This window comes from Cebus imitator, unplaced genomic scaffold, assembly GCF_001604975.1.
Source record: "Cebus imitator isolate Cc_AM_T3 unplaced genomic scaffold, Cebus_imitator-1.0 Scaffold247, whole genome shotgun sequence".
NCBI classification, from domain to species: Eukaryota; Metazoa; Chordata; class Mammalia; order Primates; family Cebidae; genus Cebus; species Cebus imitator.
The window spans coordinates 3013709-3028040 of NW_016107562.1; the positions used below are offsets into that span (position 1 = coordinate 3013709).

The window sequence follows — 14332 nt, forward strand, 5'->3', positions numbered from 1 at the left end:
AGGGGAAAGGGTACATAACGGAGTCTTAGATAACAAAATCTTCCTGGATAGGTATTACGAGACCTACTTTTCTCAATGTTGGAGTAACTTCTTTATAGGAACCTGCATGACAGGATCTCTCTTGTCCACTATTCCCACATCTAAAATAAACTTTGCAGAATGTTTCTTTCTTGCTGTGGTAGAGTTTAATTGCCAGTCCTCTATTGGTTCAGGGTTTTAGGCTTAGGTTTGTCTGAGGATTCAACCATCAATCTTGGAAGCTAAGGTGTTTGGATAAGAAAATTTCATCAAAAACCCAAGAGGTTTTGGATTTATCTGTTTCCATTCAGATACATGTGAAAGAAACAACGATATAATCAAACATCTACCTAGAGTAGTTCTTCAGCTTGGATGACTTATTTACTGACATCTATACTCATTTAATGGCAGCCACCTCAAGGGCATCTGAAATAGTAGGCTGGGTGAACAGACAGTATGCATAATCTGATCTTTGCACCTGGGTTGGCGGGTATTTTATGTCCAAGTACAATGATGTGTAGGCTTCAAAATCTCATTGACTGTTGCTCAGAAAATAGAAGTAGTTGGCATTTACGGCCCCACAAGTCTCCAAGTTAGTGTATTCTAAGGAAATTTAGATTGCAGCTGTACTCTGAGAAAGCCTTTTCAGTATGACCTCCATCTCTGCTCCAGCCTATTAATCTGACCTGTATTACTTTGTTAAAGCAACAAAGAGCTAAAAAGGAAGGCCAGTATTTGGACTTTTATGCAGGCTTTGTAGTTATGTTGTCTGCCTCCTTTGGTACCTCAATGAAAGTGATTGTCACGGCAACCAAAATCTTTTAGTTAACTTCAATAACTCCATTCTGATTATTAGTTAAGGTATGGTGTTGTAACAAGGTTATTAACTGGTTCAAACAAGATAAAAATTAATTTTTTTTCTGCCAAACTTTCACCGTATCGATGGCTAGTCTGGAGAAGGAAGGTTTTTCTGTTCCATGAAGTCATCCATGCATCCTAACATTATTTTTTACTTGTGACCCCATCATCTCATAGGGATTTTTCTTGAACATAGTTGACATGACATCTTAATTTCAGTTCTAGGGAAAGTTAAAATAAAACATAAACAACAACAACAAAAATCCATAGAACTTCTATTTCAACAAATTGACCCATAAATTGCTTGTGGTACTTCTGTTCACATCAGCTTGTCAAAATTATTTGGTTTTGTGACTATAAATTGATAAAAGAATGACTAGGGGTTCCAGATGAATAATCATGATTCTGGTAAGACTCTGACTTTGGTGATTCCATTGCAAAAAGTACAAAGGGTAGAAATGATACAGCGGCGGAGTGGGAGCACATTTGGCAATTTCTGTCCTAGAAGGTAGGCACACACTATGATCTACTCATATTTCCTCTTCTATAAATAACTATATAAATTCTACTCTTTCTCACGACAGTTTATTTTACTTAATTTGTAGAAATTCTTTTTTTTTTTTTTTAAGATGGAGTCTCACTTTGTCACCCAGGCTAGAGTGCAATAGTGGGATCTTGGCTCTCCACAACCTCTGCCTCCTGGCTTCAAGGGATTCTCCTGCCTCAGCCTCCCCAGTAGCTGGGATTATAGGCATATGTCACCACACCTGGCTAATTTTTTGTATTTTTAGTAGAGTCAGGATTTCTCCATGTTGGTCAGGCTGGTCTCGAACTCCTGACCTAATTATCCACACCCCTCGGCCTCCCAAAGTGCTGGGATTACAGGCATGAGCCACTGCACCCAGCCTGTAGAAGTTCTTTAGATAAAGATAGTTATAGATAGCTAAATAGAGAGATGAATAATATATATAAGTATCTTAATTTCTATTAGTTATATAGTTTCAAATATTGTTCCTCCATTTGAAGGAAATGTGCTTTTTATATGCAGTCATTTGGAATATAATTTTTTAAAATTTTAATGTAACTGAATCTTTCAAAGTTGTCCTTCCAGTGACATATTTAAATGTTTTATTTAAGAAATCACTTGTTTCTCTGAGTTATAAGATATATAAAACCAGTAAAGTTTAAAAATTTTGCTTTTCAAAGTTGTCTTTATCTGGGTAATTTTTAAAATTCAATTCCATTTTTAATAGCTTATGGATATATAATTAATATACAAAAACATTGCACACATTAATATATACAATTTGGTGAGCCTGGCCTTATGCATATACTCACAATATCATTGCCACAATCAAGGTAATAAGCATATCCATCATGTCCAAAAGTTGTTTCCTTGTGTTTCTTTGTGTATGTGTGTGTTTGTGTGTGTGTATTCATCACAACACTTAACATGAGATCTATTCTCTTTACAGATCTTTAAATGAATGACACCATACTGTTAAATACGTAGGCATGATGTTTTTCAGCAAATCTCTAGAACTTATTCCTCTTACATCACTGAAACTTTATTGTCACTGAGTGACAACTATTTATTCCCCCTTCTCCAAACCCTGGAAGCCACCCTTCTGCTTTTATGAGTTTGATTATTTTAGATACCTTATATAAGAGAAATCATGCAGTATTTGTCCTTCTGTGTCTGACTTATTTCCCTTAGCACAGTGTCTTCTGGGTTCACCCATGTTGTCACAAATGGTAGGATTACCTTCTTTTTAAAGAATAAATACAATTCCATTGCATGTATATAACATATCTGCTTTATCCATTCATCTTTTGATGGATATTTGGATTATTTCTATATTTTGGATAGTCAAGCTTTTCATATGCCAAGATAGAGATATAATCCAAACATCCAACTGCTACAATGAACATAATGGTGCAGGTATTTCTATGAGGTACTGACTTCAATTATTTTAGATAAATAATTGCTAGATCATATGGTAGTTTAATTTTTTTAAGGAACTTCCATACTATTTTCCAGTGGCTGCACCACCTTGCATTTTAATCAATAAAAGATTTCAACTTCCTCCACATCTTAGTAAACATTTGTTTCCTTTGTTAATATATGAGTGTATAAATACATACATACATATATATAGCACTAAAATAGTTAGAAATCCTTTTTTAAAATTTTCCTATGAATATATGACTTCCCCAGCAGTATTTATTTCATCTTATGTGTCATACCATTTTCCTAAGTTGACTTCTTTATTATGTTTCTTATAGACCTGCTTATTTATCTTACTTGTCTGTTTTAATTATAATAGATTTATAATGATTCTTTATATCTAGTAGGCTAAATACTACTGGTTGGCTTTATATTTCAGCCACTGACTGTTCATAGTATTTTTGTTCACAGATATTTTGAAATAAACTATAAATCTCCATAAAACGTGGGCATTTTTAATGAAATATATTAAAACTGTGAAACATTTGGAGATACATTGATATATTGATTCATAGAGTCTCCCATTTACCAGCAATGATATATTTCTGCCCATATATTTTAGAATTTTAAAACTATCTTTCGGTAAACTTTTTAAATGTATTTAAGTTTTAAATGTATTTTGTAAAATTTATTTATTTATTTATTTATTTATTCATTTATTTATTTTGAGATGGAGTCTTGCTCTTGTTGCCCAAGCCGGAGTGCAATGGCATGATTTTCGCCCAGTGCAACCTCTCCCTCCAGGTTCAAGCAATTATCTTATCTCAGCCTCCTGAGTAGCTGGGATCACAGGCACACACAACCATTCCTGTCTAATTTTTTTATATTTTCAGTAGAAATGGGATTTCATCATGCTAGCCAGGCTGGTCTCAAACTCCTGACCTCAGGTGATCCACCCACCTCGGCCTCCCAATGTGGTGGGATTACAGGTATGAGGTATAGCACCCAGCTGTAAAATTTATTTTTATATGTATTAAATATATATTAGCTGTATTTATAATTTTATATCTTATTTTACATATTTAAAACTTAAATTAATAATAATATGTTTTACTTTTAGAAAGTCCTTATCTCTAGATATTTTAGGAATGTATTAATGTATTTAATTTTAAAATCAGTAAAAAATTAAATTTATGTTAGTGGGAGAATCTGTCACAGTACTTGTTCACTTATATTTTAGAATGTCTCCTGTATTATTTATGAGTCTCTTTCTAAAGGAGAATGCACCTAAAGTCTAAAACATAAATTTCCTGCTTATTTGGAACAACATGGGCCCACTTTGATGTTCTTGATGTCTTTAGATTTCTGCTGACTCTTAAAATTGAAAGTGAATAAAATGTGTATTGTTATTTTCTTTCCCTGAAACATTATGGTCATTCTAGTTTTCAAAATTCGATTTTGGATTTTCTTATGTACTTTTTTAATGTGGTGAAATAAGTTGATTGGTTATCAAATGTTGAATCAGACTTGCTTCCATATTTATTAAAAAAATAAAATACTGGTACCAAAACAGAGACATAGATCAATGGAACAGAACAGAGGCCTCAGAAGCAACACCATGCATCTACAATCATCTGATCTTTGACAAACCAGACAAAAGCAAGCAATGGGGAAAGGATTCCCTGTTTAATAAATGGTGTTGAGAAAATTGGCTAGCAGTGTGCAGAAAGCAGAAACTGGACCCATTCCTGACACCTTACACTAAAATTAACTGCAGATGGATTAAAGATCTAAACATAAGGCCTAACACCATAAAAACCCTAGAAGAAAACCTAAGCAAAACCATGCAGGACATAGGCATAGGCAAGGATTTCATGGATAAAGCACTAAAAGCAATGGCGACAAAAGCCAAACTAGACAAATGGGATCTAATTAAACTCCAGAGCTTCTGTACAGCAAAGGCAACAATCATTAGAGTGAACCAGCAACCAACAGAATAGGAAAAACTTTTTGCAATCTACCCATCTGACAAAAGGCTAATACCCAGAATCTACAAAGAACTAAAGCATATTTACAAGAAAAAAAACAAACAAGCCCATTCAAAAGTGGGTGAAGGAGATGAACAGACACTTTAAAAAAGAAGACATTGATGAGGCCAACAAACATATGAAAAAATCCCCATCATCACTGGTCATTAGAGAAATGTAAATCAAAACCACATTGAGATATCATCTCACACCAGTTAGAATGGCGATCATTGAAAAATCTGGAGACAACAGATGCTGTAGAGGATGTGGAGAAATAGGAACACTTTTACACTGTTGGTGGGAGTATAAATTAGTTCAACCATTGTGGAAGACAAGGTGGCAATTCCTCAGGGACCTAGAAATAGAAATACCATTTGACCCAGCAATTCCGTTACTGAGTATATACCCAAAGAATTATAAGCCACATGCACACGCATGTTCATTGTGTCACTGTTTACAGTAGCAAAGACCTGGAACCAACCCAAATGTCCCTCATCAATAGACTGGATAAAGAAAATGTGGCACATATACACCATGGAATACTACACAGCCATACAAAATGATGGGTTTGCATCCTTCATAGGGACATGGATGAATCTGGAAACCATCATTCTCACAAGAACAGAAAACCAAACACCATATGTTATCACTCATAGGTGGGTGTTGAACAATGAGAACACATGGACTCAGGGAAGGGAGCATCACACATTGCAGTCAGTTGTGGGGATGGCTAGGGGAGGGACAGCGGGGGTTGGTGGGGTGGGGAGGGATAATGATGGGAGAAATATCAGATATAAGTGATGGGGGGATGGAGGCAGCAAACCACCTTGCCATGTATGTACCTATGCAACAATCCTGCATGATCTGCACATGTACCCCAGAACCTAGATTATAATTTTAAAAAAATGTTAGAGAGAAAAACAAATCAAACATAACTTGAACAGAAGGAAATAAAACTGTAAATAAAACAGAAATAAGTGAAACTAAAGTGGAAAGAGCAAGAGAATAAAAACTGGTCCCTTCAAAGTTCGGTTAAATTAGTAAGTCTCTAGTTACGCTAACAAAGAAAAAAGGAGGGGACGCAAATTACCTAACACTGAAAATGAAAGAGGGACTGTAACTACTGATACCAAAGTTTACAGGGTTAAAAGGGGATTCTGGTGGGGCACCATGGCTCATGCCTCTAATCCCAGCACTTTGGGAGGTCAAGACAAGTAGATCACGAGGCCAGGAGTTTGAGACCAGACTGACCAACATGGTGAAACCCCTCTTTACTAAAAATGCAAAAATTAGCTGGACATGGTGACATGCACCTGTAATTCTAGCTACTCAGGAGGCAGAATCAGAAGAATCGCTTGAACTTGGGAGACTGTGGTTGCAGTGAGCCTAGATTGCTACACTGTACTCCAGCCTGGGGGACAAAGCATGACTCATCGCAAAAAAAAAAAAAGGATTCTATAAGAAGTATAATGATCATAATTTGATAGCTTAGATTAAAAAAAAATAAATAAAAAGGAATTCCTTGGAATAAGCTACCTAACCAATTATCTCAAGAATATACAGATAAATAGTCCTCTAATGTTGAATTTGTGGTTTAAAAGTTTTTTTCTTTTTATAAAAAAGGAAACACACACCTGGAAGATTCAATTGTGTATTCTACTAAAAGTTTAAGAAAAAAAATAATCCTACCCAATGTCTTCCAGAAAATAGAAGGAAGAAAGCACTTTCCAGCTCATTTTCTGAAGCCAGGGTTACTCTAATAAAACAAAGATACTACAAAAATTCATAAACATCTAGACTCATAACACATGATCAAAGACACAAAAATCGTCAACAAAATATGAGCACCTAAAGCTAGTAGTATAGCATAATAATAAATCATGATCAATGGAGCTTATCGGAGAGCTACCTGGTTAGTTCAGCATTCAAAACTTTATCAGGTAGTTTACCATGTAAATATATTAAATTTTTTAAAAATCAGGTGATATCAAGGTATGCAGAAAAATGTTCAACTAAATTCAACAATCATTTATGATAAAAAGTCTCTCAGCAAACAAGGAGGACAAGGGAGAATTTAACTTTACAAAGACTGAAAAATAGACTGCTGATATTGGATTTATTAGTAAGAGGCTGAATGCCATCCCCCTAACAAGGATTATGTTCTTTCTTCCTTGGAAAGAACAGGCAACAACTTTTCCACTACTCCTATTTAACAGTGTATTTAGCCAATGCAGTAAGGGAAGAAAAATTTAAAAAAAAAAAAAAAAGCCAACTAGAAAGAAGGAAGCAAAGCTGTCTCTTTCACAAACAATATATTGTATACTTAGAATTAAAAAAAAAAAAAAAAGCCAACTAGAAAGAAGGAAGCAAAGCTGTCTCTTTCACAAACAATATATTGTATACTTAGAAAATCTTAAAAAATAGACAAAACAAACAAAAAGCCTTAGAATAGCAAGATCATAGGATAAAAGGTTACCATACAAAAATCATTTAGATTATTTTATACTAGAAATAAAGAACTGGAACTGGATATTAAAAATAGCATTTATGTAACACCAGAAAAATTGAAGTATTTAGATACTTCAATTAAACCTAATAAAACATGTTCAGGACTTAAATGCTGAAAACTAAAAACACTGAAGAAATTAGTAACATTATAAATAACGGAAGATACCTACTGTTTATTGCATTAGAAGAATCAGTGTTGCTAAGATGTGATTATTCTCACCAAGATCTGTAAATTCAATGCAATCTCAACTGAAAACCTAGCAAGTATTGTAATAGGTATTAATAATGTCATATTAAATTTTTTATGAGATGGAAAGGAACTAGAATAGCTAAAACAACTCTGAGAAATAAGAACAAAGTTGGAGAACTCATATTACCTGATTTCAAGACATTACTACGTTAAATAATTTTGATCGTTTAGTATATTAAATGTATATATGCTTTTTATATACAGAAACTATATATGTGTATATAGAATGTATTAAGTATATACACATATAATTAATATGTGTATATATGTGTGAATATATTGAAAAATGCCTGTGTTAATGTATACATATAATCACTCAGAAACAATTTTAGGCATGTGTTTATACGGAGCTTAATATTCATGCATGCTTTTTCTAGCCCTGTCCTCTGAGAGGGCCTAGGAGTAGTACACCAATAATGATGATCACATTCAGTGTCTAGATCTTTGTTTCTAAATACTGTTTTTCAGTAAAAGTGATTAGGGCTCCTTGGAGAAATGGTTGATTCTCGAGCTGAGATTGAAGAAAAACTAAATGAGTCTAAGGTATATTGCAAGGCCATAAAGTAAGAAAGTTGGAGGGGGAGTGTATGTCATAAGGACAAAGAGTCAACTAGATAGAAGGCTCAATAGTTGCAGCTGGAAAAGTCTGATGACATGTAAATAAACATGACACTCAATTGTAACACAAGGAATAATATAAAGGCTTTCACTATTATAAAAAATATTGCATAAGTAAATAGGAGAAAGGGCAAATATTCCTCACTTAAGAATCCAATTAAAGGCCGAGGGCAGTGGCTCATGCCTGTAATCCCAGCACTTTGGGAACCTGAGGTGGGTGGATCACTTGAGGTCAGGAGTCCTAGATCAGTCTGGCCGACAGGACAAAACACTGCTACTACTAAACATACAAAAATTAGCTAGCTGGGTGTGGTAACACACATCTGTAATCCCAGCTACTTGGGAGGCTGAGGCAGGAGACTAGCCTGAACCTGGGAGGTGGAGGTTGCAGTGAGCGGAGATTCTACCACTGCACTCCAGCCTGGGAGACTCCATCTCAAAAAAAAAAAAAAAGAATCCAAATAATAAATGTAAATGGAATGAGAGAAATACTATTCACCACTAGAACAGTACAGTAATAATACTGCAAGCAGCGAGATCACTGATGTATGCTAAAATCTGTTGGTAAAACTTTAAGCAGAAATGGAACATTTGCATATCCTCAAAGTGTCTCTCCCATAATGTTCATTAATTTTATGGAGGTTTTAATACATGACTGCAACTTTTAAAGACTCCCCCATCTTTCGAGATATAGCTTAATGCTTCTCCTCTTGAGAGTGGGCTGGACTTAGCAACTCACTTATAATAGAAAGAACATGGAGGCCGGGCGCGGTGGCTCAAGCCTGTAATCCCAGCACTTTGGGAGGCCGAGGTGGGTGGATCACAAGGTAAAGAGATCGAGACTATCCTGGCCAACATGGTGAAACCCCGTCTCTACTAAAAATACAAAAATTAGCTGGGCGTGGTGGTGTATGCCTGTAGTCCCAGCTACTCGGGAGGCTGAGGCAGGAGAATTGCTTGAACCTAGGAGTCAGAGGTTGCAATGAGCCGAGATTGTGCCACTGCACTCCATCCTGGTGCCTGGCAACAAAGTGAGACTCTGTCTCAAAAAAGAAAAAAAAAAATAGAACATGGAAACAAAAAAATATTTCAGCAAATAATTTTGGCAGTCACCACCCTAACCACGTGATCAACGTTAATATCACCGGTAAAAAATTATGCTATTATGCATGCTCAGATATGATATGTTAAGAATGACATTTTATCTCTATGGAATTCTCTCCAAATATCACTTACCCCAATATAATTTTGAAACAACGTCAGAGAAATCCAAATTGAGAGAAATTACACAGTAAATCTCAGCAGTTCTCTTTAAGCACATCAAGATTATAAAACACGAGAGCAAGATAAAACATTTAATTTAATTTTAAAAAACTGTCATAGAGTTACTACACACATGATTACTAAATGCAATGTGGATTATATTTTTGAATAGCAACAAAAAAGGAGCAATAGTAAAAGAACTAGTAGACATCAAACAGTCTACAATTCAATTAATAATGTACCCATATTTTTCAACTGTGATATGTGGGGGGGGTGTGTGTGTATGTGTGTGTGTTTGTATATGATATTTATGTATTGTGTTAACATTAAAGGAAACTATGTACAGGGTATATGAAAACTCTGCATTACATTGCAACTTTTTTTCTGTAAATCTAAAAGTATTTCAGGCCAGGCACAGTGACTCACACCTGCAATCCTAGCACTTTGGGAGGCCAAGATGGATGGATCTCCTGAGGTCAGGAGTTTGAGACCAGCATGATGAAACCCTGACTCTGCTAAAATTATAAAAATTAGCCAGGTGTGGTGGTGCTTGCCTATAGTCCTAGCTACTCGAGAGGTTGAGACCAGAGAAGTGCTTGAACCCTGGAGGCTGTGGTGCTGGCCTGTAATCCCAGCTATTTGAGAGTCTAGGACAGGAGAATCACTTGAACCTGGGAGGTGGGGGTTGTATAAAATATATAAGTTGTATGTATCTTGGTTAATCCAAGATAATACATATATGTTCTAAAATAAAAGATGCAAATAGTAAAACATATTCAATATTTAAAATGTTTTTTGAAAATAGATATGTTAAACCAAGAACAAAATAAATTAGGATAGTATCTGTGCATCATAAATTACCATGTTCGGTCACATGTGTATCATTTAAGGAGAGCTCCTATTTCAATAAGCAAAGGAGAACTCTATTAGTTACTTATTTTGAAATAGAGTACTACTCCTTAACTTACAAGTCTAAGTTTTAGTTTCTCAGGGTCTCTGTCTAAGCAATTTAAGAACGTGTTAGAATGGTGGGTTTGGCTTAGTGTATCTTATTCGGTTATAGACAGAAGGACAGTAGGAGGCGGAGGGATTGGCTTCCCAGATGACTCATATGGCTGTTGGCAAAAGGCCTCAGGTCCTTGCTGGCTCTTGGCAGGTACTATAATTCCCTGATCTAATCTGTAGGCTACTTGTTTCTTCTGATGACATGACAACTAACTTCCCCAGAGTGAAGAATTTGAAGGGGAGAAAGCTTCAGTACTTTGCATGACCAAGTCTTTAAGGTCATACATGATTACTTGCATGTTATTGTATTTGTCCACAGTCAGTGACTAAGTTCAGTCATACTCAAGGTAAAGGAATTAGACTCTGCTGCTTGAAGGTATGAGCGTCAAGGAATTTGTGAATATATTTTAAAACAATCATAATAATTAACTTATAGTCATGACAGGACAGGTACTGATATATCCAGGGTAATGTGTGAGGAAGTAAAGAGCATAATGCGCGACTCTCATCCAACCCATTTCAATTGGTTTTGGTTTTCCTTGTCATTGGACTTTTATTCTCTTTTTTCTTCTCCAAGGTTTCTCAGACCATTGATTTTCTAATGGTGTTTGCTGGAAGTTTATAACCATATAATTCATTCTTTCTTCAGTCTCAAGTGTAGGTTTAGAAGAGGCTGCCAGGAACTCATATATAGTAGCTATCTTGTGTGGAACTACGCTTATTCCTCTGTTATAAATACAGTACTTAAAATACTCATGCATAATATACTTATTTACAAAATTTACCTTCCCTATAATCTGTGGCATTTCCTATAATAGAATCAATGCTTAATGAATATTTTTTGACCAATAAAAATATGGCCTTTAAAAATTATAGTATATAATTAATCAATATGCCTTAAGTAATACTAATATTATGCAGTGACCAATTTGTTGTTTTATAACAAAGGTTTCATAAATTATTTCAGATATATTAAGTAATTCAGAGCCCCTAGATTTTTCTAATTCTAAAGTCTGGAACTTCTGCTGAAACCTTCATGCTCTGAAATACATTAAAAACAAGTAGATGTGTGTATAAATATTAGGTAATTTTGATATGTATGCAGAAACATATTAGTGGCTATTCAACATTGTGGGGTTTTTTTTGTTTTTTTTTTTGTTTGTTTGTTTGTTTTTTGGTTTTTTTTCCATGTGAATATCTTAGCTGCATAGAGTCAATGCTAATGATAATAATTGAAAAGTCATACACATCTTACTTTTCAATGTTTAAAGCTGTCTTTCAATAATGGGTGTTTCCAGATTACTTGTTTTATATCTTAGTCGATGCCGTGACAAATTTCAGCATATTCAATCGACAGCACAGCTTTTCTCCAGCTAAAACGGTTGGAAGAAATTAAAATGGAATTTTATGGGTTCACTTCCCGTTTAAAACAGATTTGAATACTCAGTAGGAAGCATATTATTTTATTTCTCATATCTCACATCCTCCAGGTTTTTATATTACAATCAAATTGTGATACCATGATGTGATCTAGTTGTCATTTCTTTCTCTCTCTCTCTCTCTTTTTTTTTTTTTTTTTTTTTTTTTGTAGTAAAGTTCATGAACTGGGTATTAGTAAAGCATTTTCTTTCTAGCACACATTCAAGAAGTCTCCAAGTGTTCTAACAGTCTGCTTGGCAATAATATTTTATTGTCATTTTTAATGCCAAGCTCATACACATTTTTTACTATGTTGCTAAATTATATATTCCAGTTCAGTCACATTTAAACATTACATATTCCAGATAGTGATCCTCACTGTGTTGCAAACAGCATTATGCCTAGTGCAGCTGTCATAATGAAAGTATTATAAAGTGCTGCACAGATATAAAATGTAAACTTAAATCTGCAAATTTCACAGAAATTAAAGATGAGCAAGAATAAAATTAACATCGAAAGCCTTGCTAGAAGATTGTTACAGATATATTAGATATATTACACTAACACATATTTATAGAGATTCTATATTCATGTATCACCTTACTGCATGCTTCTTTCATTAATTTTTTGAATGTCAACCACATCCTTTATTAAATGCTGAGCACGCAGTAGTAAATAAAGCAGGGAAATTCCTTCCTACATGCTGCTTACATGCTAATGGAAAAAGGCAAACCTTACATAAATAAACATAAAAGTATATACCAACATATACATCTGAAGAAGAATAGTAAAACTTAGCATGAATGATGAGTATTCCTGAGACAGATTGGAGGAGAGTATTTATTTTGTATATAATAGTCACGGAAGTTGTCTCTTGTGAGGAAATTGTTTAGCAGAAACCTGAAGAACTAAGAATATTAGCTAAGCTCATATGTAGAGTGTTCCAGGTAGAAGTCACAGTGAGTCCTTCCGAGCGGGTATAGAATCCTCAAGGACCAGTGTGGACACCAGTGTGGCTGGGGCAGACAGAGAGATGGGTGGGAAATGGCAGTGGAACAGGCATCATTGAACCTGTTTCCAAGAGAATGTTGTGAACCATTGCAAGGACATTTTTAAACATATTTATAGTTTAGAAAAGTTTTAGATTAATAGAACAATTGAGTTGATATTAGAGAGTTCCTGTATATCTAATACCCAGTTTCTACTTGTATTTTCTTCTTACATAGTAGAATATATTTATTACAGTTATTAAACAGGAATTTATATATTGTTTTTTATTAAAGTCCCTAATTTATTCAGATTTTCTTAGTTTTTACTATGTCCCTTTTCTGTTTCAGGAGTCCATTCAAAATATCATATTATGTTTAGATGCCGTGTCTCCTTAGGCTCCTGCAGGCTGTGTCAATTTCTGTGACATTTTTGATGATGTTGACAGTTTGGAAGACTACTGAAATATTTTGTAGTATACACCTCTATCCTCTATTGGAATTTATTTGATGTTTACCTCATGATCAGACTAAGGTTATGTGTTTTTGGGACACAGGTCACAGAGATGAGGTGCTATTTTTATCACATCAAATAGAGGAAACACTATCAACATGATTAATGACTATTGATGTGGACCTTGATTGCCTGTCAGAGGGGGAGTTTGTCAGGTTTCCCCACTCTTAACTGACTGTTCTCCCCTTTCTTTTTCTAAACTGGACTCTGGAAGGAAGACAGTATATGTATCACACATTTAAAATGGGGACTAATCTCCCTCTCCTTGATAATGGAGAATCTTTGTAAATCATTTGGAAATGTTCTGCATGGGAGATTTGTCTTAGCTCCTCTTCTTATATATTTATTTGTTCACATAATATATCATTATGTTCTCATCAACATATATTTTGTATTACAACCTAATAGAACCTTCAGTTTCTTGTTCAAATTGTTTCAGCACTTGCCATTGAGAGCTCTTTCAGTTGGCTCCTGTGTTCTGTTGATATATCGCTATAGGCATTTTTTGTTTGGCTTGTTTGTCTTGCTTTTTGATACCTCCTCATTTTTCAGGATGATGGGATGAGCTGTGTCCATTTTGTGTATTTCTAGGTCTGGCTCTAGAATGAGCCATTTATCCAAAGAGCTCTGGTTCCTTTTACAGGATTTGGATGCTAACTGTGCACGTTCCGCTGGGGTGTCATTTCTTTTGGGACCTCCTTGCACCTATCAAAGATATACATGTCTACATACTCATCTTTACATATTTACATATAAATAAATGTTTCCATATGTGATAATCTATATATTACACTAATAATCTGAGTTCTTTACCTCTATGTTTTATTAATTGATGGGTCTTACTGATGTTTCTAACCCTCATGTATCACCACATGAATTATTCTGGCCTCTTGCTCTTACTTTTTTTTTTTTTTTTTT

The 14332-nt window shown here is 34.7% G+C and overlaps 1 long non-coding RNA gene across 4 annotated transcripts in view; it reads left to right on the plus strand.

The window, feature by feature from the left end:
- The window catches only part of LOC108282650, an 87334-nt gene that overhangs the window by 68471 nt on the left and 4531 nt on the right, over positions 1–14332 (plus strand). Inside the window, exon 4 of one of the 4 annotated variants that reach the window (XR_005195488.1) lies at positions 5435–5467. The exons of the other annotated variants lie outside the window; for them this stretch is intronic. This is a non-coding gene — a long non-coding RNA (uncharacterized LOC108282650). Of the gene's footprint in view, positions 1–5434; positions 5468–14332 lie in introns of those variants that run through there. 4 annotated transcript variants of the gene reach the window in all.